Here is a 27,177-nt window from a genome sequence, read left to right as displayed (position 1 = left end):
ATTAACCCTATGTCTCTCGCCCACAGAGACCTCTCTCTCCTGTATTAACTGTATGTCTCTCGCCCTCAGAGACCTCTCTCTCCTGTATTAACTCTATGTCTCTCGCCCTCAGAGACCTCTCTCTCCTGTATTAACTGTATGTCTCTCGCCCTCAGAGACCTCTCTCTCCTGTATCAACTGTATGTCTCTCGCCCTCAGAGACCTCTCTCTCCTGTATTAACCCATTCTGACCGGGCACCCATTTTGGTGTTGGCATCATGTTATAATTTAGCTATTGAAAAATAGCAGATCTACAAGCTCATATCGCGCCACCGAGTGGCGCGATACGAGCTTGTAGGTCTGCTATTTTTTGAAAAATCAAAGAACGACTGACACTTTTTTAAATCTGATCTCAGGTCAGAATGGGTTTAATCAGACCAGTGTGTGTCCAGTGGAAACCTCGTATGAATCTGATCTCAGGTCAGAATGGGTTAACTGTATGTCTCTCGCCCACAGAGACCTCTCTCTCCTGTATTAACCCTATGTCTCTCGCCCTCAGACCTCTCTCTCCTGTATTAACTGTATGTCTCTCGCCCTCAGAGACCTCTCTCTCTTGTATTAACTGTATGTCTCTCGCCCTCAAGACCTCTCTCTCTCTCCTGTATTAACTGTATGTCTCTCGCCCTCAGAGACCTCTCTCTCCTGTATCAACTGTATGTCTCTCGCCCTCAGAGACCTCTCTCTCCTGTATTAACTGTATGTCTCTCGCCCACAGAGACCTCTCTCTCCTGTATTAACCCTATGTCTCTCGCCCACAGAGACCTCTCTCTCCTGTATTAACCCTATGTCTCTCGCCCTCAGACCTCTCTCTGCTGTATTAACCCTATGTCTCTCGCCCACAGAGACCTCTCTCTCCTGTATTAACTGTATGTCTCTCGCCCTCAGAGATCTCTCTCTCTCTCCTGTATTAACTCTATGTCTCTCGCCCTCAGAGACCTCTCTCTCCTGTATTAACCCTATGTCTCTCGCCCACAGAGACCTCTCTCTCCTGTATCAACTGTATGTCTCTCGCCCTCAGACCTCTCTCTCCTGTATTAACCCTATGTCTCTCGCCCACAGAGACCTCTCTCTCCTGTATTAACTGTATGTCTCTCGCCCTCAGACATCTCTCTCTCTCTCTTGTATTAACTCTATGTCTCTCGCCCTCAGAGACCTCTCTCTCCTGTATTAACTCTATGTCTCTCGCCCTCAGAGACCTCTCTCTCCTGTATTAACTGTATGTCTCTCGCCCTCAGAGACCTCTCTCTCTTGTATTAACTGTATGTCTCTCGCCCTCAAGACCTCTCTCTCTCTCCTGTATCAACTGTATGTCTCTCGCCCTCAGAGACCTCTCTCTCCTGTATTAACCCATTCTGACCGGGCACCCATTTTGGTGTTGGCATCATGTTATGCTTTAGCTATTGAAAAATAGCAGATCTACAAGCTCATATCGCGCCACCGAGTGGCGCGATACGAGCTTGTAGGTCTGCTATTTTTTGAAAAATCGAAGAACGACTGACATTTTTTTAATCTGATCTCAGGTCAGAATGGGTTTAATCAGACCAGTGTGTGTCCAGTGGAAACCTCGTATGAATCTGATCTCAGGTCAGAATGGGTTAACTGTATGTCTCTCGCCCTCAGACCTCTCTCTCCTGTATTAACCCTATGTCTCTCGCCCTCAGAGACCTCTCTCTCCTGTATTAACCCTATGTCTCTCGCCCACAGAGACCTCTCTCTCCTGTATTAACTGTATGTCTCTCGCCCTCAGAGACCTCTCTCTCCTGTATTAACTCTATGTCTCTCGCCCTCAGAGACCTCTCTCTCCTGTATTAACTGTATGTCTCTCGCCCTCAGAGACCTCTCTCTCTTGTATTAACTGTATGTGTCTCGCCCTCAAGACCTCTCTCTCTCCTGTATTAACTGTATGTCTCTCGCCCTCAGAGACCTCTCTCTCCTGTATCAACTGTATGTCTCTCGCCCTCAGACCTCTCTCTCCTGTATTAACTGTATGTCTCTCGCCCTCAGAGACCTCTCTCTCTTGTATTAACTGTATGTCTCTCGCCCTCAAGACCTCTCTCTCTCTCCTGTATTAACTGTATGTCTCTCGCCCTCAGAGACCTCTCTCTCCTGTATCAACTGTATGTCTCTCGCCCTCAGAGACCTCTCTCTCCTGTATTAACCCATTCTGACCGGGCACCCATTTTGGTGTTGGCATCATGTTATGCTTTAGCTATTGAAAAATAGCAGATCTACAAGCTCATATCGCGCCACCGAGTGGCGCGATACGAGCTTGTAGGTCTGCTATTTTTTGAAAAATCGAAGAACGACTGACACTTTTTTAAATCTGATCTCAGGTCAGAATGGGTTTAATCAGACCAGTGTGTGTCCAGTGGAAACCTCGTATGAATCTGATCTCAGGTCAGAATGGGTTAACTGTATGTCTCTCGCCCACAGAGACCTCTCTCTCCTGTATTAACCCTATGTCTCTCGCCCACAGAGACCTCTCTCTCCTGTATTAACCCTATGTCTCTCGCCCTCAGACCTCTCTCTGCTGTATTAACCCTATGTCTCTCGCCCACAGAGACCTCTCTCTCCTGTATTAACTGTATGTCTCTCGCCCCAGAGATCTCTCTCTCTCTCCTGTATTAACTCTATGTCTCTCGCCCTCAGAGACCTCTCTCTCCTGTATCAACTGTATGTCTCTCGCCCTCAGACCTCTCTCTCCTGTATTAACCCTATGTCTCTCGCCCACAGAGACCTCTCTCTCCTGTATTAACTGTATGTCTCTCGCCCTCAGAGATCTCTCTCTCTCTCCTGTATTAACTCTATGTCTCTCGCCCTCAGAGACCTCTCTCTCCTGTATTAACCCTATGTCTCTCGCCCTCAGACCTCTCTCTCCTGTATTAACCCTATGTCTCTCGCCCACAGAGACCTCTCTCTCCTGTATTAACTGTATGTCTCTCGCCCTCAGAGACCTCTCTCTCCTGTATTAACTCTATGTCTCTCGCCCTCAGAGACCTCTCTCTCCTGTATTAACTGTATGTCTCTCGCCCTCAGAGACCTCTCTCTCTTGTATTAACTGTATGTCTCTCGCCCTCAAGACCTCTCTCTCTCTCCTGTATTAACTGTATGTCTCTCGCCCTCAGAGACCTCTCTCTCCTGTATCAACTGTATGTCTCTCGCCCTCAGAGACCTCTCTCTCCTGTATTAACCCATTCTGACCGGGCACCCATTTTGGTGTTGGCATCATGTTATGCTTTAGCTATTGAAAAATAGCAGATCTACAAGCTCATATCGCGCCACCGAGTGGCGCGATACGAGCTTGTAGGTCTGCTATTTTTTGAAAAATCGAAGAACGACTGACATTTTTTTAATCTGATCTCAGGTCAGAATGGGTTTAATCAGACCAGTGTGTGTCCAGTGGAAACCTCGTATGAATCTGATCTCAGGTCAGAATGGGTTAACTGTATGTCTCTCGCCCTCAGACCTCTCTCTCCTGTATTAACCCTATGTCTCTCGCCCTCAGAGACCTCTCTCTCCTGTATTAACCCTATGTCTCTCGCCCACAGAGACCTCTCTCTCCTGTATTAACTGTATGTCTCTCGCCCTCAGAGACCTCTCTCTCCTGTATTAACTCTATGTCTCTCGCCCTCAGAGACCTCTCTCTCCTGTATTAACTGTATGTCTCTCGCCCTCAGAGACCTCTCTCTCTTGTATTAACTGTATGTGTCTCGCCCTCAAGACCTCTCTCTCTCTCCTGTATTAACTGTATGTCTCTCGCCCTCAGAGACCTCTCTCTCCTGTATCAACTGTATGTCTCTCGCCCTCAGACCTCTCTCTGCTGTATTAACTGTATGTCTCTCGCCCTCAGAGACCTCTCTCTCTTGTATTAACTGTATGTCTCTCGCCCTCAAGACCTCTCTCTCTCTCCTGTATTAACTGTATGTCTCTCGCCCTCAGAGACCTCTCTCTCCTGTATCAACTGTATGTCTCTCGCCCTCAGAGACCTCTCTCTCCTGTATTAACCCATTCTGACCGGGCACCCATTTTGGTGTTGGCATCATGTTATGCTTTAGCTATTGAAAAATAGCAGATCTACAAGCTCATATCGCGCCACCGAGTGGCGCGATACGAGCTTGTAGGTCTGCTATCTTTTGAAAAATCGAAGAACGACTGACACTTTTTTAAATCTGATCTCAGGTCAGAATGGGTTTAATCAGACCAGTGTGTGTCCAGTGGAAACCTCGTATGAATCTGATCTCAGGTCAGAATGGGTTAACTGTATGTCTCTCGCCCTCAGACCTCTCTCTCCTGTATTAACCCTATGTCTCTCGCCCTCAGAGACCTCTCTCTCCTGTATTAACCCTATGTCTCTCGCCCACAGAGACCTCTCTCTCCTGTATTAACTGCATGTCTCTCGCCCTCAGAGACCTCTCTCTCCTGTATTAACTCTATGTCTCTCGCCCTCAGAGACCTCTCTCTCCTGTATTAACTGTATGTCTCTCGCCCTCAGAGACCTCTCTCTCTTGTATTAACTGTATGTGTCTCGCCCTCAAGACCTCTCTCTCTCTCCTGTATTAACTGTATGTCTCTCGCCCTCAGAGACCTCTCTCTCCTGTATCAACTGTATGTCTCTCGCCCTCAGACCTCTCTCTCCTGTATTAACTGTATGTCTCTCGCCCTCAGAGACCTCTCTCTCCTGTATCAACTGTATGTCTCTCGCCCTCAGAGACCTCTCTCTCCTGTATTAACCCATTCTGACTGGGCACCCATTTTGGTGTTGGCATCATGTTATGCTTTAGCTATTGAAAAATAGCAGATCTACAAGCTCATATCGCGCCACCGAGTGGCGCGATACGAGCTTGTAGGTCTGCTATTTTTTGAAAAATCGAAGAACGACTGACACTTTTTTAAATCTGATCTCAGGTCAGAATGGGTTTAATCAGACCAGTGTGTGTCCAGTGGAAACCTCGTATGAATCTGATCTCAGGTCAGAATGGGTTAACTGTATGTCTCTCGCCCACAGAGACCTCTCTCTCCTGTATTAACCCTATGTCTCTCGCCCACAGAGACCTCTCTCTCCTGTATTAACCCTAAGTCTCTCGCCCTCAGACCTCTCTCTGCTGTATTAACCCTATGTCTCTCGCCCACAGAGACCTCTCTCTCCTGTATTAACTGTATGTCTCTCGCCCTCAGAGATCTCTCTCTCTCTCCTGTATTAACTCTATGTCTCTCGCCCTCAGAGACCTCTCTCTCCTGTATCAACTGTATGTCTCTCGCCCTCAGACCTCTCTCTCCTGTATTAACCCTATGTCTCTCGCCCACAGAGACCTCTCTCTCCTGTATTAACTGTATGTCTCTCGCCCTCAGAGATCTCTCTCTCTCTCTCCTGTATTAACTCTATGTCTCTCGCCCTCAGAGACCTCTCTCTCCTGTATTAACCCTATGTCTCTCGCCCTCAGACCTCTCTCTCCTGTATTAACCCTATGTCTCTCGCCCACAGAGACCTCTCTCTCCTGTATTAACTGTATGTCTCTCGCCCTCAGAGACCTCTCTCTCCTGTATTAACTCTATGTCTCTCGCCCTCAGAGACCTCTCTCTCCTGTATTAACTGTATGTCTCTCGCCCTCAGAGACCTCTCTCTCTTGTATTAACTGTATGTCTCTCGCCCTCAAGACCTCTCTCTCTCTCCTGTATTAACTGTATGTCTCTCGCCCTCAGAGACCTCTCTCTCCTGTATCAACTGTATGTCTCTCGCCCTCAGAGACCTCTCTCTCCTGTATTAACCCATTCTGACCGGGCACCCATTTTGGTGTTGGCATCATGTTATGCTTTAGCTATTGAAAAATAGCAGATCTACAAGCTCATATCGCGCCACCGAGTGGCGCGATACGAGCTTGTAGGTCTGCTATTTTTTGAAAAATCAAAGAACGACTGACACTTTTTTAAATCTGATCTCAGGTCAGAATGGGTTTAATCAGACCAGTGTGTGTCCAGTGGAAACCTCGTATGAATCTGATCTCAGGTCAGAATGGGTTAACTGTATGTCTCTCGCCCACAGAGACCTCTCTCTCCTGTATTAACCCTATGTCTCTCGCCCTCAGACCTCTCTCTCCTGTATTAACTGTATGTCTCTCGCCCTCAGAGACCTCTCTCTCTTGTATTAACTGTATGTCTCTCGCCCTCAAGACCTCTCTCTCTCTCCTGTATTAACTGTATGTCTCTCGCCCTCAGAGACCTCTCTCTCCTGTATCAACTGTATGTCTCTCGCCCTCAGAGACCTCTCTCTCCTGTATTAACCCATTCTGACCGGGCACCCATTTTGGTGTTGGCATCATGTTATGCTTTAGCTATTGAAAAATAGCAGATCTACAAGCTCATATCGCGCCACCGAGTGGCGCGATACGAGCTTGTAGGTCTGCTATTTTTTGAAAAATCGAAGAACGACTGACACTTTTTAAAATCTGATCTCAGGTCAGAATGGGTTTAATCAGACCAGTGTGTGTCCAGTGGAAACCTCGTATGAATCTGATCTCAGGTCAGAATGGGTTAACTGTATGTCTCTCGCCCACAGAGACCTCTCTCTCCTGTATTAACCCTATGTCTCTCGCCCACAGAGACCTCTCTCTCCTGTATTAACCCTATGTCTCTCGCCCTCAGACCTCTCTCTGCTGTATTAACCCTATGTCTCTCGCCCACAGAGACCTCTCTCTCCTGTATTAACTGTATGTCTCTCGCCCTCAGAGATCTCTCTCTCTCCTGTATTAACTCTATGTCTCTCGCCCTCAGAGACCTCTCTCTCCTGTATCAACTGTATGTCTCTCGCCCTCAGACCTCTCTCTCCTGTATTAACCCTATGTCTCTCGCCCACAGAGACCTCTCTCTCCTGTATTAACTGTATGTCTCTCGCCCTCAGACATCTCTCTCTCTCTCCTGTATTAACTCTATGTCTCTCGCCCTCAGAGACCTCTCTCTCCTGTATTAACCCTATGTCTCTCGCCCTCAGACCTCTCTCTCCTGTATTAACCCTATGTCTCTCGCCCACAGAGACCTCTCTCTCCTGTATTAACTGTATGTCTCTCGCCCTCAGAGACCTCTCTCTCCTGTATTAACTCTATGTCTCTCGCCCTCAGAGACCTCTCTCTCCTGTATTAACTGTATGTCTCTCGCCCTCAGAGACCTCTCTCTCTTGTATTAACTGTATGTCTCTCGCCCTCAAGACCTCTCTCTCTCTCCTGTATTAACTGTATGTCTCTCGCCCTCAGAGACCTCTCTCTCCTGTATCAACTGTATGTCTCTCGCCCTCAGAGACCTCTCTCTCCTGTATTAACCCATTCTGACCGGGCACCCATTTTGGTGTTGGCATCATGTTATGCTTTAGCTATTGAAAAATAGCAGATCTACAAGCTCATATCGCGCCACCGAGTGGCGCGATACGAGCTTGTAGGTCTGCTATTTTTTGAAAAATCGAAGAACGACTGACATTTTTTTAATCTGATCTCAGGTCAGAATGGGTTTAATCAGACCAGTGTGTGTCCAGTGGAAACCTCGTATGAATCTGATCTCAGGTCAGAATGGGTTAACTGTATGTCTCTCGCCCTCAGACCTCTCTCTCCTGTATTGACCCTATGTCTCTCGCCCTCAGAGACCTCTCTCTCCTGTATTAACCCTATGTCTCTCGCCCACAGAGACCTCTCTCTCCTGTATTAACTGTATGTCTCTCGCCCTCAGAGACCTCTCTCTCCTGTATTAACTCTATGTCTCTCGCCCTCAGAGACCTCTCTCTCCTGTATTAACTGTATGTCTCTCGCCCTCAGAGACCTCTCTCTCTTGTATTAACTGTATGTGTCTCGCCCTCAAGACCTCTCTCTCTCTCCTGTATTAACTGTATGTCTCTCGCCCTCAGAGACCTCTCTCTCCTGTATCAACTGTATGTCTCTCGCCCTCAGACCTCTCTCTCCTGTATTAACTGTATGTCTCTCGCCCTCAGAGACCTCTCTCTCTTGTATTAACTGTATGTCTCTCGCCCTCAAGACCTCTCTCTCTCTCCTGTATTAACTGTATGTCTCTCGCCCTCAGAGACCTCTCTCTCCTGTATCAACTGTATGTCTCTCGCCCTCAGAGACCTCTCTCTCCTGTATTAACTGTATGTCTCTCGCCCACAGAGACCTCTCTCTCCTGTATTAACCCTATGTCTCTCGCCCACAGAGACCTCTCTCTCCTGTATTAACCCTATGTCTCTCGCCCTCAGACCTCTCTCTGCTGTATTAACCCTATGTCTCTCGCCCACAGAGACCTCTCTCTCCTGTATTAACTGTATGTCTCTCGCCCTCAGAGATCTCTCTCTCTCTCCTGTATTAACTCTATGTCTCTCGCCCTCAGAGACCTCTCTCTCCTGTATCAACTGTATGTCTCTCGCCCTCAGACCTCTCTCTCCTGTATTAACCCTATGTCTCTCGCCCACAGAGACCTCTCTCTCCTGTATTAACTGTATGTCTCTCGCCCTCAGACATCTCTCTCTCTCTCTCCTGTATTAACTCTATGTCTCTCGCCCTCAGAGACCTCTCTCTCCTGTATTAACCCTATGTCTCTCGCCCTCAGACCTCTCTCTCCTGTATTAACCCTATGTCTCTCGCCCACAGAGACCTCTCTCTCCTGTATTAACTGTATGTCTCTCGCCCTCAGAGACCTCTCTCTCCTGTATTAACTCTATGTCTCTCGCCCTCAGAGACCTCTCTCTCCTGTATTAACTGTATGTCTCTCGCCCTCAGAGACCTCTCTCTCTTGTATTAACTGTATGTCTCTCGCCCTCAAGACCTCTCTCTCTCTCCTGTATTAACTGTATGTCTCTCGCCCTCAGAGACCTCTCTCTCCTGTATCAACTGTATGTCTCTCGCCCTCAGAGACCTCTCTCTCCTGTATTAACCCATTCTGACCGGGCACCCATTTTGGTGTTGGCATCATGTTATGCTTTAGCTATTGAAAAATAGCAGATCTACAAGCTCATATCGCGCCACCGAGTGGCGCGATACGAGCTTGTAGGTCTGCTATTTTTTGAAAAATCGAAGAACGACTGACATTTTTTTAATCTGATCTCAGGTCAGAATGGGTTTAATCAGACCAGTGTGTGTCCAGTGGAAACCTCGTATGAATCTGATCTCAGGTCAGAATGGGTTAACTGTATGTCTCTCGCCCTCAGACCTCTCTCTCCTGTATTAACCCTATGTCTCTCGCCCTCAGAGACCTCTCTCTCCTGTATTAACCCTATGTCTCTCGCCCACAGAGACCTCTCTCTCCTGTATTAACTGTATGTCTCTCGCCCTCAGAGACCTCTCTCTCCTGTATTAACTCTATGTCTCTCGCCCTCAGAGACCTCTCTCTCCTGTATTAACTGTATGTCTCTCGCCCTCAGAGACCTCTCTCTCTTGTATTAACTGTATGTGTCTCGCCCTCAAGACCTCTCTCTCTCTCCTGTATTAACTGTATGTCTCTCGCCCTCAGAGACCTCTCTCTCCTGTATCAACTGTATGTCTCTCGCCCTCAGACCTCTCTCTCCTGTATTAACTGTATGTCTCTCGCCCTCAGAGACCTCTCTCTCTTGTATTAACTGTATGTCTCTCGCCCTCAAGACCTCTCTCTCTCTCCTGTATTAACTGTATGTCTCTCGCCCTCAGAGACCTCTCTCTCCTGTATCAACTGTATGTCTCTCGCCCTCAGAGACCTCTCTCTCCTGTATTAACTGTATGTCTCTCGCCCACAGAGACCTCTCTCTCCTGTATTAACCCTATGTCTCTCGCCCACAGAGACCTCTCTCTCCTGTATTAACCCTATGTCTCTCGCCCTCAGACCTCTCTCTGCTGTATTAACCCTATGTCTCTCGCCCACAGAGACCTCTCTCTCCTGTATTAACTGTATGTCTCTCGCCCTCAGAGATCTCTCTCTCTCTCCTGTATTAACTCTATGTCTCTCGCCCTCAGAGACCTCTCTCTCCTGTATCAACTGTATGTCTCTCGCCCTCAGACCTCTCTCTCCTGTATTAACCCTATGTCTCTCGCCCACAGAGACCTCTCTCTCCTGTATTAACTGTATGTCTCTCGCCCTCAGACATCTCTCTCTCTCTCTCCTGTATTAACTCTATGTCTCTCGCCCTCAGAGACCTCTCTCTCCTGTATTAACCCTATGTCTCTCGCCCTCAGACCTCTCTCTCCTGTATTAACCCTATGTCTCTCGCCCACAGAGACCTCTCTCTCCTGTATTAACTGTATGTCTCTCGCCCTCAGAGACCTCTCTCTCCTGTATTAACTCTATGTCTCTCGCCCTCAGAGACCTCTCTCTCCTGTATTAACTGTATGTCTCTCGCCCTCAGAGACCTCTCTCTCTTGTATTAACTGTATGTCTCTCGCCCTCAAGACCTCTCTCTCTCTCCTGTATTAACTGTATGTCTCTCGCCCTCAGAGACCTCTCTCTCCTGTATCAACTGTATGTCTCTCGCCCTCAGAGACCTCTCTCTCCTGTATTAACCCATTCTGACCGGGCACCCATTTTGGTGTTGGCATCATGTTATGCTTTAGCTATTGAAAAATAGCAGATCTACAAGCTCATATCGCGCCACCGAGTGGCGCGATACGAGCTTGTAGGTCTGCTATTTTTTGAAAAATCGAAGAACGACTGACATTTTTTTAATCTGATCTCAGGTCAGAATGGGTTTAATCAGACCAGTGTGTGTCCAGTGGAAACCTCGTATGAATCTGATCTCAGGTCAGAATGGGTTAACTGTATGTCTCTCGCCCTCAGACCTCTCTCTCCTGTATTAACCCTATGTCTCTCGCCCTCAGAGACCTCTCTCTCCTGTATTAACCCTATGTCTCTCGCCCACAGAGACCTCTCTCTCCTGTATTAACTGTATGTCTCTCGCCCTCAGAGACCTCTCTCTCCTGTATTAACTCTATGTCTCTCGCCCTCAGAGACCTCTCTCTCCTGTATTAACTGTATGTCTCTCGCCCTCAGAGACCTCTCTCTCTTGTATTAACTGTATGTGTCTCGCCCTCAAGACCTCTCTCTCTCTCCTGTATTAACTGTATGTCTCTCGCCCTCAGAGACCTCTCTCTCCTGTATCAACTGTATGTCTCTCGCCCTCAGACCTCTCTCTCCTGTATTAACTGTATGTCTCTCGCCCTCAGAGACCTCTCTCTCTTGTATTAACTGTATGTCTCTCGCCCTCAAGACCTCTCTCTCTCTCCTGTATTAACTGTATGTCTCTCGCCCTCAGAGACCTCTCTCTCCTGTATCAACTGTATGTCTCTCGCCCTCAGAGACCTCTCTCTCCTGTATTAACCCATTCTGACCGGGCACCCATTTTGGTGTTGGCATCATGTTATGCTTTAGCTATTGAAAAATAGCAGATCTACAAGCTCATATCGCGCCACCGAGTGGCGCGATACGAGCTTGTAGGTCTGCTATTTTTTGAAAAATCGAAGAACGACTGACACTTTTTTAAATCTGATCTCAGGTCAGAATGGGTTTAATCAGACCAGTGTGTGTCCAGTGGAAACCTCGTATGAATCTGATCTCAGGTCAGAATGGGTTAACTGTATGTCTCTCGCCCACAGAGACCTCTCTCTCCTGTATTAACCCTATGTCTCTCGCCCACAGAGACCTCTCTCTCCTGTATTAACCCTATGTCTCTCGCCCTCAGACCTCTCTCTGCTGTATTAACCCTATGTCTCTCGCCCACAGAGACCTCTCTCTCCTGTATTAACTGTATGTCTCTCGCCCTCAGAGATCTCTCTCTCTCTCCTGTATTAACTCTATGTCTCTCGCCCTCAGAGACCTCTCTCTCCTGTATTAACCCTATGTCTCTCGCCCTCAGACCTCTCTCTGCTGTATTAACCCTATGTCTCTCGCCCACAGAGACCTCTCTCTCCTGTATTAACTGTATGTCTCTCTCCCTCAGAGACCTCTCTCTCCTGTATTAACTCTATGTCTCTCGCCCTCAGAGACCTCTCTCTCCTGTATTAACTGTATGTCTCTCGCCCTCAAGACCTCTCTCTCTCTCCTGTATTAACTGTATGTCTCTCGCCCTCAGAGACCTCTCTCTCCTGTATCAACTGTATGTCTCTCGCCCTCAGACCTCTCTCTCCTGTATTAACCCTATGTCTCTCGCCCACAGAGACCTCTCTCTCCTGTATTAACTGTATGTCTCTCGCCCTCAGAGATCTCTCTCTCTCTCCTGTATTAACTCTATGTCTCTCGCCCTCAGAGACCTCTCTCTCCTGTATTAACCCTATGTCTCTCGCCCTCAGACCTCTCTCTCCTGTATTAACCCTATGTCTCTCGCCCACAGAGACCTCTCTCTCCTGTATTAACTGTATGTCTCTCGCCCTCAGAGACCTCTCTCTCCTGTATTAACTCTATGTCTCTCGCCCTCAGAGACCTCTCTCTCCTGTATTAACTGTATGTCTCTCGCCCTCAGAGACCTCTCTCTCTTGTATTAACTGTATGTCTCTCGCCCTCAAGACCTCTCTCTCTCCTGTATTAACTGTATGTCTCTCGCCCTCAGAGACCTCTCTCTCCTGTATCAACTGTATGTCTCTCGACCTCAGAGACCTCTCTCTCCTGTATTAACCCATTCTGACCGGGCACCCATTTTGGTGTTGGCATCATGTTATGCTTTAGCTATTGAAAAATAGCAGATCTACAAGCTCATATCGCGTGGCGCGATATGAGCTTGTAGATCTGCTATTTTTTGAAAAATCGAAGAACGACTGACATTTTTTTAATCTGATCTCAGGTCAGAATGGGTTTAATCAGACAAGTATGTGTCCAGTGGAAACCTCGTATGAATCTGATCTCAGGTCAGAATGGGTTAACTGTATGTCTCTCGCCCTCAGACCTCTCTCTCCTGTATTAACCCTATGTCTCTCGCCCACAGACACCTCTCTCTCCTGTATTAACTGTATGTCTCTCGCCCTCAGAGACCTCTCTCTCCTGTATTTACTGTTTGTCTCTCGCCCTCAGAGACCTCTCTCTCCTGTATTAACTCTATGTCTCTCGCCCTCAGAGACCTCTCTCTCTTGTATTAACTGTATGTCTCTCGCCCTCAAGACCTCTCTCTCTCTGCTGTATTAAGTGTATGTCTCTCGCCCTCAGAGACCTCTCTCTCCTGTATCAACTGTATGTCTCTCGCCCACAGAAACCTCTCTCTCCTGTATTAACTCTATGTCTCTCGCCCTCAGAGACCTCTCTCTCCTGTATTAACTCTATGTCTCTCGCCCTCAGAGACCTCTCTCTCTTGTATTAACTGTATGTCTCTCGCCCTCAAGACCTCTCTCTCTCTGCTGTATTAACTGTATGTCTCTCGCCCTCAGAGACCTCTCTCTCCTGTATCAACTGTATGTCTCTCGCCCTCAGACCTCTCTCTCCTGTATTAACCCTATGTCTCTCGCCCACAGAAACCTCTCTCTCCTGTATTAACTCTATGTCTCTCGCCCTCAGAGACCTCTCTCTCCTGTATTAACTGTATGTCTCTCGCCCTCAGAGACCTTTCTCTCTTGTATTAACTGTATGTCTCTCGCCCTCAAGACCTCTCTCTCTCTCCTGTATTAACTGTATGTCTCTCGCCCTCAGAGACCTCTCTCTCCTGTATCAACTGTATGTCTCTCGCCCTCAGAGACCTCTCTCTCCTGTATTAACCCATTCTGACCGGGCACCCATTTTGGTGTTGGCATCATGTTATGCTTTAGCTATTGAAAAATAGCAGATCTACAAGCTCATATCGCGCCACCGAGTGGCGCGATACCAGCTTGTAGGTCTGCTATTTTTTGAAAAATCGAAGAACGACTGACATTTTTTAAATCTGATCTCAGGTCAGAATGGGTTTAATCAGACCAGTGTGTGTCCAGTGGAAACCTCGTATGAATCTGATCTCAGGTCAGAATGGGTTAACTGTATGTCTCTCGCCCTCAGACCTCTCTCTCTTGTATTAACTGTATGTCTCTCGCCCTCAAGACCTCTCTCTCTCTCCTGTATTAACTGTATGTCTCTCGCCCTCAGAGACCTCTCTCTCCTGTATCAACTGTATGTCTCTCGCCCTCAGAGACCTCTCTCTCTTGTATTAACTGTATGTCTCTCGCCCTCAAGACCTCTCTCTCTCTCCTGTATTAACCCTATGTCTCTCGCCCACAGAGACCTCTCTCTCCTGTATCAACTGTATGTCTCTCGCCCTCAGAGACCTCTCTCTCCTGTATTAACTGTATGTCTCTCGCCCTCAGAGACCTCTCTCTGATGTATTAACTCTATGTCTCTCGCCCTCAGAGACCTCTCTCTCCTGTATTAACTCTATGTCTCTCGCCCTCAGAGACCTCTCTCTCCTGTATTAACCCTATGTCTCTCGCCCACAGATACCTCTCTCTCCTGTATTAACTGTATGTCTCTCGCCCTCAGAGATCTCTCTCTCTCCTGTATTAACTCTATGTCTCTCGCCCCCAGAGACCTCTCTCACCTGTATTAGCCCTATGTCTCTCGCCCTCAGACCTCTCTCTCCTGTATTAACTGTATGTCTCTCGCCCTCAGAGACCTCTCTCTCCTGTATTAACTCTATGTCTCTCGCCCTCAGAGACCTCTCTCTCCTGTATTAACTCTATGTCTCTCGCCCTCAGAGACCTCTCTCTCCTGTATTAACTGTATGTCTCTCGCCCCCAGAGACCTCTCTCTCTTGTATTAACTGTATGTCTCTCGCCCTCAAGACCTCTCTCTCTCTCCTGTATTAACTGTATGTCTCTCGCCCTCAGAGACCTCTCTCTCCTGTATCAACTGTATGTCTCTCGCCCTCAGAGACCTCTCTCTCCTGTATTAACCCATTCTGACCGGGCACCCATTTTGGTGTTGGCATCATGTTATGCTTTAGCTATTGAAAAATAGCAGATCTACAAGCTCATATCGCGCCACCGAGTGGCGCGATACGAGCTTGTAGGTCTGCTATTTTTTGAAAAATCGAAGAACGACTGACATTTTTTTAGTCTGATCTCAGGTCAGAATGGGTTTAATCAGACCAGTGTGTGTCCAGTGGAAACCTCGTATGAATCTGATCTCAGGTCAGAATGGGTTAACTGTATGTCTCTCGCCCTCAGACCTCTCTCTCCTGTATTAACCCTATGTCTCTCGCCAGAGACCTCTCTCTCCTGTATTAACTGTATGTCTCTCGCCCTCAGAGACCTCTCTCTCCTGTATTAACTCTATGTCTCTCGCCCTCAGAGACCTCTCTCTCCTGTATTAACTCTATGTCTCTCGCCCTCAGAGACCTCTCTCTCCTGTATTAACTCTATGTCTCTCGCCCTCAGAGACCTCTCTCTCCGTTATTAACTCTATGTCTCTCGCCCTCAGAGACCTATCTCTCTTGTATTAACTGTATGTCTCTCGCCCTTAAGACCTCTCTCTCTCTCCTGTATTAACTGTATGTCTCTCGCCCTCAGAGACCTCTCTCTCCTGTATCAACTGTATGTCTCTCGCCCTCAGACCTCTCTCTCCTGTATTAACCCTATGTCTCTCGCCCACAGAGACCTCTCTCTCCTGTATTAACTGTATGTCTCTCGCCCTCAGATATCTCTCTCTCTCTCCTGTATTAACCCTATGTCTCTCGCCCTCAGAGACCTCTCTCTGATGTATTAACTCTATGTCTCTCACCCTCAGAGACCTCTCTCTCCTGTATTAACTCTATGTCTCTCGCCCTCAGAGACCTCTCTCTCCTGTATTAACTCTATGTCTCTCGCCTTCAGAGACCTCTCTCTCTTGTATTAACTGTATGTCTCTCGCCCTCAAGACCTCTCTCTCTCTGCTGTATTAACTGTATGTCTCTCGCCCTCAGAGACCTCTCTCTCCTGTATCCACTGTATGTCTCTCGCCCTCAGACCTCTCTCTCCTGTATTAACCCTATGTCTCTCGCCCACAGAAACCTCTCTCTCCTGTATTAACTCTGTCTCTCGCCCTCAGAGACCTCTCTCTCCTGTATTAACTGTATGTCTCTCGCCCTCAGAGACCTCTCTCTCTTGTATTAACTGTATGTCTCTCGCCCTCAAGACCTCTCTCTCTCTCCTGTATTAACTGTATGTCTCTCGCCCTCAGAGACCTCTCTCTCCTGTATCAACTGTATGTCTCTCGCCCTCAGAGACCTCTCTCTCCTGTATTAACCCATTCTGACCGGGCACCCATTTTGGTGTTGGCATCATGTTATGCTTTAGCTATTGAAAAATAGCAGATCTACAAGCTCATATCGCGCCACCGAGTGGCGCGATACGAGCTTGTAGGTCTGCTATTTTTTGAAAAATCGAAGAACGACTGATATTTTTTTAATCTGATCTCATAGGCGGGTAAAAATATGGTTTGACCCTAAAAAAATTGCAACAAAAGGTTTCTCAACTTTTTTTTGTAGTATTAGGTGTCCTTAATAACATACTAAAAGTTTACCAAAGTTTGACCACCCGAAAGGTGTTATTTTCAAGATGGCCGCCGCCAGTTCTTAAAATACCATTACTCCTCCATTATTCATCCTAGAAAAATGATTTTGGTGTCTAACCCTATGTCTTGGTTATCTAGGAATCCAATTAGCATATATAAATTATATAAAAGTACAATGATGTATTAAAGCAATTGTTTATAAGGTTATAACAGTGTAATAGTACATTTCCCTTTTCTATAATGCCGTACTGCTGTATAGGTGAATTCATCACCTATACACAATTCACATTCTGTTGAAGCTTTCAGGAGATTTATTTTGATACCATAACAATAAGGAATATATTCATTATTACTGGGTGGTACTGTCATGTGACATTTATAAAAGCATGGCTGCCAAGTGATAGACTGCATGGGAATATTACACAAATCATGGAATAAATTTACAGAGAAATGTCTGCCCTTTTTTTTGTAAAGGTGTCTGGCAATAATAATAATAAAAATAAGTCCCTTATAAGGGTAGTGTTTCCCAAACTGTGGGCCGGGACAAACATTGTGAAAATAGGCAATCTATAAAAGCTCACAACGCTGAGTGTCTTTGCAGCAAACACTCAGTCAGTAGAACCAAATGGCCACTTGTCTGGTCTATGGGGAAGATGGACTCCTCAGTGGGGATACAGTGGAGAGAAATGGCCCCTCATGGGCCTAGAGCAGGGGTGTCGAACTCAACTTGGGGCGAGGGCCGCATTGGTCAAAAGGTCACTTGATGGGGGCCACAACCAGTTGCGGACGCACGCTCGATGTCTCAGTCAGTCACTGCTATAATATCTATCTATCTATGCTCAGACCCAGCCAGCCAGCCACACACATAGTGCTCAGACCCAGCCAGCCAGCCAGCCACACACATAGTGCTTAGACCCAGCCAGCCAGCAAGCCACACACATAGTGCTCAGACCCAGCCAGCCACACACATAGCTCCGTAAGGGAGTGGTTGCACCACTCAAAAAATCTTCAAAAAACTGAGGCTGAGGCAAAAAAAAGAGGCTACTGGAGATTGGAGAACCTGATTTGGACATGATCTGATGCAGGACAATATTATGTCACTATGACAGAAAGAGAAGATGGGTCTGGCCACATTCATTCACCCCATAATCTCAGTGGAAATTTGGGAATATGTTGACAATAGTCGACAGCTCTGCCGATTAATAATCGACTAATTGAACCCACCCCCCATATTAATCAATATCACAACATGGAGGTCTTAGAACTACCACCACAGGGACAGACAAGCCCCAATCTCTCAAGCTCTCAAATGCCCCATACCTTTAATGGGACATGTACTGTATGAGCCACCTCGGACATGCATAGAGGAAAAGACCATGAGGGTCTTCTTAACTTTGCTCTTCTGTGCTCCAAGTCCCCAGGGAGAAATCCAGTGACCCCCCACTCCCCATACTCCCCTGTACCCACCTGAGGGGAACCCTAGGCCCACTAAACTCTAGACCGGACCCCCCTTTACCTTCTCACCCAACCCCACCTATCATACTCCCCTCTGCACCCGGTAGAGACTTAGGTTCTGACTAATCTGCACTAAGAGTAAGTAGAGCGTCGCAGTCCCGCCCCCCTCGAGAGAGACGGAGAAGAAATCACCGTTCATTTTCCTCATAGACTTTTCAAAAAGTATTTATTTAAAGAAGTTTAGACTGCGGACAAAGCCAACTCTTGTCGTGACAAATCATGATATTAAACACAATGTTTTGGGCCAAACAAATTGTCTCTAATTGTTACTTTAAATTGTTCTGGATTAAGGGCATCTGTTAAAACCCATTCTGACCGGGCACCCATTTTGGTGTCAGCATCATGTTATGCTTTAGCTATTTAAAAATAGCAGATCTACAAGCTCATATCGCGCCACCGAGTGGCGCGATACGAGCTTGTAGGTCTGCTATTTTTTTTAAATCGAAGAGCGACTGACATTTTTAGAATCTGATCTCAGGTCAGAATGGGTTCATCAGACCAGTGTGTGTCCGGCGGAAACCTCGTATGAATCTGATCTCAGGTCAGAATGGGTTAAATGCCAAAATTGTACATCCTTGATAAAATAAAAAATATATACACACCTTGCTGTGTGTGCATATATTTAATATTATTTAATCAACAATGTACAATTTGGGCATTTAGCAGATGCCCTTAATCCAAATAGTATAGGTTATATAGTTACCTTGCCATGGTGGGAAATTCGTCAATTGTTTCATTGAATGAAACACACGCACACACACACACACGCATACACGCATGCGTGCATTAACATCCACACCACCACAACGTCTAATTAATATCTGTTAATTTATGTCACTAGAAGAGTGACACAAATTCAACTTTTGCCACCTGAAAAGTACTACGAAAAGAGGTTAATCAAACAGAAACGACAACATTTGGCCAACCTGGCGGGAAGGAAAGTACAAGATAGGGAAAACATTTGGCCAACCTGGAGGGAAGGAAACAACCTTGGGAAGGAAACAAGATATTCAACAGTTGGTACTTTGAAGAGATGTGAAGAGATGAAATCTGAAACCTGAAACTAGAGAAGAGAGAAACTAGACTAAAGACCTTGGTACGGGAGGCCGGGTAGCAGAGCACAATGGACGGGGGTCGCACGAGGGACCGCTGGGTACGACCCGGTTCCTGCACAACCCAGTTCCTGCACGACCCGCCTGCCCATTATGCCCGATATCCCAGATTCAACCCATACCCCGGGGAGAACTACACTATAACTGACGTAGATCCAGCGTCGTCCAGTTCGTAGATTTAATCTTGTCAACGTCGGGCCCCAAATTCAACATGCTCGTAGATTACACGTCGTGTCGGGCCAATCAAAAACAGATTCAACACACACACGGCAAACACATGCGCACACACAGAGACACAGGCAACCCCCCCCCCCCCCCCCCCCACACACACACACACACACACACACACACACACACACACCCACACCCCCCCACACACATCCTTAGGCCCATCACAATTACTACATAATAAGTATTTGTGATAATCGCAATACTTTTGGGATAATAGTCATAATCGTCATACTCATTCCCATGTTGGAACGTAGTGGAAGTAGCAGATCTAGGAGCTCAAAACCGTTTTGATCTCGTAGATCTGATACTGTCACTATTCATGTATTTTTATTGTAATTTAAATAATGTATTAATACTTGTGATGGGCCTAATGTACCTCAATGTACCAGCTTGAGCGGTACATTTGGTGATTCCAGACAACATAGCGCGCCCACTATCGTTGACCGGCTGGGGAGACCCTTGAGGTCACTGTCCTGGCGGGGAGACCATCGACCCTACCCCTGGCGTTCCCAAGGAGCATTCCAGACATCAAGGGCAGCAGGCATAATTTTCCTTTAAAAGTAAATAAACAAAAAAAGTGTTAAAAACAAGTGTTAGAAATGACTACACCTGTACGTGCCCATCGGCCTACTTGAGAACGATGCAACTAGGGAACCTAATAATACCCGTTGTCAACTTGTCATAGCACCCGTTTTAAGGGGTGTCTTTTGTGCCCATACTGTATATGGAGGTCTCTGCATCTGTCTGTCTGTGCCTGAAGAGTGCAAACTGACTAAGTGGACTGGTTAAGTAATCAATTAACAGGTGTGGGGTTGCCGTGGCAATCAATTGGCTGAGGCAGAGACTGGAAATTGCACAGGTGAGGGACTTGGGCTCATTAGGTCCACTGGCAGAGGATACGATATTCAGACATTTATTAAATATTTAGTTTAGTTAACTTGAAACTGGTGACTATTTCAGAGGGTTTTAACAGAGTCACAAACACAATATTGGATTTCACAATTATCTATTTGTATCTCTGCAATTTGAACAAGTTCAATGGACTCCCAGACCCCAAAAACATAGGGTTAGACACAAAAAGTACTTGTCTAGGATGAATAATGAAGGAGTTAGGCTATTTTAATGGTTTTTAGGCCATCTTGGACGCCATCTTGAAAATAACACCTTTCGGGTGATCAAACTTTGGTAAACTTTTAGTATGTTATTAGGGACACCTAATACTACAAAAAACTGTTGAGAAACCTTTTGTTGCAATTTTTTTAGGGTAAGGTGCTTTTTTTCATAGATTTACTCGCCTATCAGGTCAGAATGGGTTTAATCAGACCAGTGTGTGTCCAGTGGAAACCTCGTATGAATCTGATCTCAGGTCAGAATGGGTTAACTGTATGTCTCTCGCCCTCAGACCTCTCTCTCCTGTATTAACCCTATGTCTCTCGCCCACAGAGACCTCTCTCTCCTGTATTAACTGTATGTCTCTCGCCCTCAGAGACCTCTCTCTCCTGTATTAACTCTATGTCTCTCGCCCTCAGAGACCTCTCTCTCCTGTATTAACTATATGTCTCTCGCCTTCAGAGACCTCTCTCTCTCCTGTATTAACTGTATGTCTCTCGCCCTCAGAGACCTCTCTCTGATGTATTAACTCTATGTCTCTCGCCCTCAGAGACCTCTCTCTCCTGTATTAACACTATGTCTCTCGCCCTCAGAGACCTCTCTCTCCGTTATTAACTCTATGTCTCTCGCCCTCAGAGACCTATCTCTCTTGTATTAACTGTATGTCTCTCGCCCTCAGAGACCTCTCTCTCCTGTATCAACTGTATGTCTCTCGCCCTCAGACCTCTCTCTCCTGTATTAACCCTATGTCTCTCGCCCACAGAGACCTCTCTCTCCTGTATTAACTGTATGTCTCTCGCCCTCAGATATCTCTCTCTCTCTCCTGTATTAACCCTATGTCTCTCGCCCTCAGACCTCTCTCTCCTGTATTAACTGTATGTCTCTCGCCCTCAGAGATCTCTCTCTCTCCTGTATTAACTCTATGTCTCTCGCCCTCAGAGACCTCTCTCTCCTGTATTAACCCTATGTCTCTCGCCCTCAGACCTCTCTCTCCTGTATTAACTGTATGTCTCTCGCCCTCAGAGACATCTCTCTCCTGTATTAACTCTATGTCTCTCGCCCTCAGAGACCTCTCTCTCCTGTATTAACAGTATGTCTCTCGCCCTCAGAGACCTCTCTCTCTTGTATTAACTGTATGTCTCTCGCCCTCAAGACCTCTCTCTCTCTCCTGTATTAACTGTATGTCTCTCGCCCTCAGAGACCTCTCTCTCCTTTATCAACTGTATGTCTCTCGCCCTCAGAGACCTCTCTCTCCTGTATTAACCCATTATGACCGGGCACCCATTGTGGTGTTGGCATCATTTTATGCTTTAGCTATTGAAAAATAGCAGATCTACAAGCTCATATCGCGTGGCGCGATGGAGCTTGTAGGTCTGCTATTTTTTGAAAAATCGAAGAACGACTGACATTTTTTTAATCTGATCTCAGGTCAGAATGGGTTTAATCAGACCAGTGTGTGTCCAGTGGAAACCTCGTATGAATCTGATCTCAGGTCAGAATGGGTTAACTGTATGTCTCTCGCCCTCAGACCTCTCTCTCTTGTATTAACTGTATGTCTCTCGCCCTCAAGACCTCTCTCTCTCTCCTGTATTAACTGTATGTCTCTCGCCCTCAGAGACCTCTCTCTCCTGTATCAACTGTATGTCTCTCGCCCTCAGAGACCTCTCTCTCTTGTATTAACTGTATGTCTCTCGCCCACAGAGACCTCTCTCTCCTGTATCAACTGTATGTCTCTCGCCCTCAGAGACCTCTCTCTCCTGTATTAACTGTATGTCTCTCGCCCTCAGAGACCTCTCTCTGATGTATTAACTCTATGTCTCTCGCCCTCAGAGACCTCTCCCTCCTGTATTAACTCTATGTCTCTCGCCCTCAGAGACCTCTCTCTCCTGTATTAACCCTATGTGTCTCGCCCACAGATACCTCTCTCTCCTGTATTAACTGTATGTCTCTCGCCCTCAGAGATCTCTCTCTCTCCTGTATTAACTCTATGTCTCTCGCCCCCAGAGACCTCTCTCTCCTGTATTAACCCTATGTCTCTCGCCCTCAGACCTCTCTCTCCTGTATTAACTGTATGTCTCTCGCCCTCAGAGACCTCTCTCTCCTGTATTAACTCTATGTCTCTCGCCCTCAGAGACCTCTCTCTCCTGTATTAACTCTATGTCTCTCGCCCTCAGAGACCTCTCTCTCCTGTATTAACTGTATGTCTCTCGCCCCCAGAGACCTCTCTCTCTTGTATTAACTGTATGTCTCTCGCCCTCAAGACCTCTCTCTCTCTCCTGTATTAACTGTATGTCTCTCACCCTCAGAGACCTCTCTCTCCTGTATCAACTGTATGTCTCTCGCCCTCAGAGACCTCTCTCTCCTGTATTAACCCATTCTGACCGTGCACCCATTTTGGTGTTGGCATCATGTTATGCTTTAGCTATTGAAAAATAGCAGATCTACAAGCTCATATCGCGCCACCGAGTGGCGCGATACGAGCTTGTAGGTCTGCTATTTTTTGAAAAATCGAAGAACGACTGACATTTTTTAATCTGATCTCAGGTCAGAATGGGTTTAATCAGACCAGTGTGTGTCCAGTGGAAACCTCGTATGAATCTGATCTCAGGTCAGAATGGGTTAACTGTATGTCTCTCGCCCTCAGACCTCTCTCTCCTGTATTAACCCTATGTCTCTCGCCCACAGAGACCTCTCTCTCCTGTATTAACTGTATGTCTCTCGCCCTCAGAGACCTCTCTCTCCTGTATTAACTCTATGTCTCTCGCCCTCAGAGACCTCTCTCTCCTGTATTAACTCTATGTCTCTCGCCCTCAGAGACCTCTCTCTCTCCTGTATTAACTGTATGTCTCTCGCCCTCAGAGACCTCTCTCTGATGTATTAACTCTATGTCTCTCGCCCTCAGAGACCTCTCTCTCCGTTATTAACTCTATGTCTCTCGCCCTCAGAGACCTATCTCTCTTGTATTAACTGTATGTCTCTCGCCCTTAAGACCTCTCTCTCTCTCCTGTATTAACTGTATGTCTCTCGCCCTCAGAGACCTCTCTCTCCTGTATCAACTGTATGTCTCTCGCCCTCAGACCTCTCTCTCCTGTATTAACCCTATGTCTCTCGCCCTCAGATATCTCTCTCTCTCTCCTGTATTAACCCTATGTCTCTCGCCCTCAGAGACCTCTCTCTCCAGTATTAACCCTATGTCTCTCGCCCACAGAGACCTCTCTCTCCTGTATTAACTGTATGTCTCTCGCCGTCAGAGATCTCTCTCTCTCCTGTATTAACTCTATGTCTCTCGCCCTCAGAGACCTCTCTCTCCTGTATTAACCCTATGTCTCTCGCCCTCAGACCTCTCTCTCCTGTATTAACTGTATGTCTCTCGCCCTCAGAGACCTCTCTCTCCTGTATTAACTCTATGTCTCCCGCCCTCAGAGACCTCTCTCTCCTGTATTAACAGTATGTCTCTCGCCCTCAGAGACCTCTCTCTCTTGTATTAACTGTATGTCTCTCGCCCTCAAGACCTCTCTCTCTCTCCTGTATTAACTGTATGTCTCTCGCCCTCAGAGACCTCTCTCTCCTTTATCAACTGTATGTCTCTCGCCCTCAGAGACCTCTCTCTCCTGTATTAACTGTATGTCTCTCGCCCTCAAGACCTCTCTCTCTCTCCTGTATTAACTGTATGTCTCTCGCCCTCAGAGACCTCTCTCTCCTGTATTAACCCTATGTCTCTCGCCCACAGGGACCTCTCTCTCCTGTATTAACTGTATGTCTCTCGCCCTCAGAGATCTCTCTCTCTCTCCTGTATTAACTCTATGTCTCTCGCCCTCAGAGACCTCTCTCTCCTGCATTAACTGTATGTCTCTCGCCCTCACTGGACAATGCTCCACACGTCCTAGACAATTTTTCCTTCTCTAAAACACACTGGACAATGCTCCACACGTCTTAGTCTCATCTCCCTTCCCTTAAACACACTGGACAACGCTCCACACGTCTTAGTCTCATCTTCCTTTTCTAAAACACCCTGGAAAACGCTCCACATATCCTACTCTCTTTTCCCTTCTCTGAAACACCCTGGACAACGCTCCACACGTCCCAGACTCTTCTCCATTCTCTAAAAAACCCTGGATAACTCTCCACACATCCCAGACTCTTGTCGCTTCTCTAAAACACCCTGGATAATGCTCCACGCATCCTAGTCTCATCTTCCTTTTCTAAAACACACTAGACAATGCTCCACACGTCCTAGACTCTTTTTCCTCCTCTAAAACACCCTGGACAATGCTCCAGAGTTATACTGGTAGAACACTCGGTAGCGCGCCTACGAGCTTGTAGATCTGCTATTTTTGAAAAATCGAAGAACGACTGACATAGAAACATAGCTTTTTCAGAAAACTGTCAGGATGTAGAAGACATTTTTAGAATCTGATCTCAGGTCAAAATGGGTTGATGTAGAGCGAAAACAGACAAGACACTATCCCTGAGGGACTTCGCCGAGTCTGCTCCAATGAGAGGCTTACTTGTCGGGGGTGGAGGCGCCTGGCGACAGCGCCCGGTGGGCGGGGCTGAGCAGGTTCTGGTTGCTCTGGCTGTCCGACAGGCCGCTGCTGGTGGAGAGAGAGAGAGAATGAGAGAGAGTGAATAAGAGAGAGAGAGTAAAAGCGTGCGTGCGTGCGTGTGTGTGTGCCAATGCTCCACACCTCCCAGACTCTTCTCACTTCCCTAAAACACCCTGGACAACGCTCCACACGTCCTAGACTCTTTTTCCTTCCGTTATGCATTAGCTATTGAAAAATAGCAGATGTACAAGCTCGTAGCGCGCCACTAAGTAAGAGAGAGAGATAGATATAGAGAGAGAGAGAGTGAATAAGAGAGAGAGTGAATGAGAGAGAGAGAGTAGTAGCTCGTAGCGCGGCATTCGGTGCCGCGCTATGACCTTGTAGATTTGCTATTTTTCAATAGCTAAAGTATAACACCAAATGGGGTTCCCGTCCAGAATGTGCTAACATCCACAAACGTATTTATTCATAAAGGCATGGATATTTACATGTATACTAAGTACATTTACTTAAGTACAGTTTTGAGATATTTGAGATTTACTTGAGAATTTCCAATGTCCACTTTTACTACTACAGACTACAGTAACTCCACTATATTTATCTGACAGCTTTAGCTACTATAGTTACTTTGTAGATTGTATTATTATTATTACAATTATTATTACAACATTAACCACTTCAGCCCTATATACATTTCAGCCTATTGAAAATAGCCGATCTACAAGCTCACAATGCGTCATGATGCGACGCATTGTGAGCTTGTAGATCGTCTATTTTCGATTTATTGTTTTATACATTTGTAAACTTTAAATGGGACATTCTGCATAATGAGTAAGTTTATTTTTCCATTCCTATAAGACAATAATTCTGCTGCTCTGACTAAACTCAGTCTAATCTTTAACAGCTAGGTGTGACTCCTCTGTGGACCACCAGAGGGTGCTCAAACACCACCAGTGGTTCTAGTACTGGCAACCTCTGGCCTACAGGAGAGGAGAGGAGAGGGGCATAATATTTGTAGGAAAGGGAAGGCAAAAGTAAGTATTAATTCATTATTATTCCCCCGACATCTCGCACAGGGCCTCGCATTTCTCCCAGACGCCTCTGCAGAGGGCCACTATAGTTCCACACTCACTCCAGAGGGCCACTATAGTTCCACACTCACTCCAGAGAGGCCAATATAGTTCCACACTCACTCCAGAGGGCCACTATAGTTCCACACTCACTCCAGAGGGCCACTATAGTTCCACACTCACTCCAGAGAGGCCAATATAGTTCCACACTCACTCCAGAGGGCCACTATAGTTCCACACTCACTCCAGAGGGCAACTATAGTTCCACACTCACTCCAGAGGGCCACTATAGTTCCACACTCACTCCAGAGGGCTGCTATAGTTCCACACTCACTCCAGAGGGCCGCTATAGTTCCACACTCACTCAAGAGGGCCGCTATAGTTCCACACTCACTCCAGAGAGGCCACTATAGTTCCACACTCACTCCAGAGAGGCTACTATAGTTCCACACTCACTCCAGAGGGCCACTATTGTTCCACACTCAATCCAGAGGGCTGCTATAGTTCCACACTCACTCCAGAGGGCAACTATAGTTCCACACTCACTCCAGAGGGCCACTATAGTTCCACACTCACTCCAGAGGGCTGCTATAGTTCCACACTCACTCCAGAGGGCCGCTATAGTTCCACACTCACTCCAGAGAGGCCACTATAGTTCCACACTCACTCCAGAGGGCCACTATAGTTCCACACTCACTCCAGAGAGGCCACTATAGTTCCACACTCACTCCAGAGGGCCACTATAGTTCCACACTCAATCCAGAGGGCCAAGTTGCATATTACTGTCGTAGCAAAAATAGCCGATCTACAAGCTTTTTGTCTCCACCAGGCCGAAGGCATGGGGAGAGAGCATGTTTTGCACTTGTGTCGGTCCGTCTGTGAACAGCTAATCTCCGGCACCGTTAACCCGGTCGATGCCAAATTTTCCCTGGATGCCAACGATGAACCTCTGCCCCAAAAATTCCAGAACGGCCTGTTAGTAGTGCCACCAGGAGGCCACTTTGTGCAAAACAAGTTTTTGGACAGTACACCTACAGATTTTGTCCAAACATCATGCAAATTTGTACACAGTCCCTCTAGAGCCATTCAACGAAACAGGTCTTTCAGATTTCTCAGACTACA

Source organism: Protomyctophum parallelum, assembly GCF_964188405.1.
Source record: "Protomyctophum parallelum genome assembly, chromosome: 18".
Taxonomy (NCBI): Eukaryota; Metazoa; Chordata; class Actinopteri; order Myctophiformes; family Myctophidae; genus Protomyctophum; species Protomyctophum parallelum.
Note: the sequence above shows the minus strand (reverse complement) of the source record.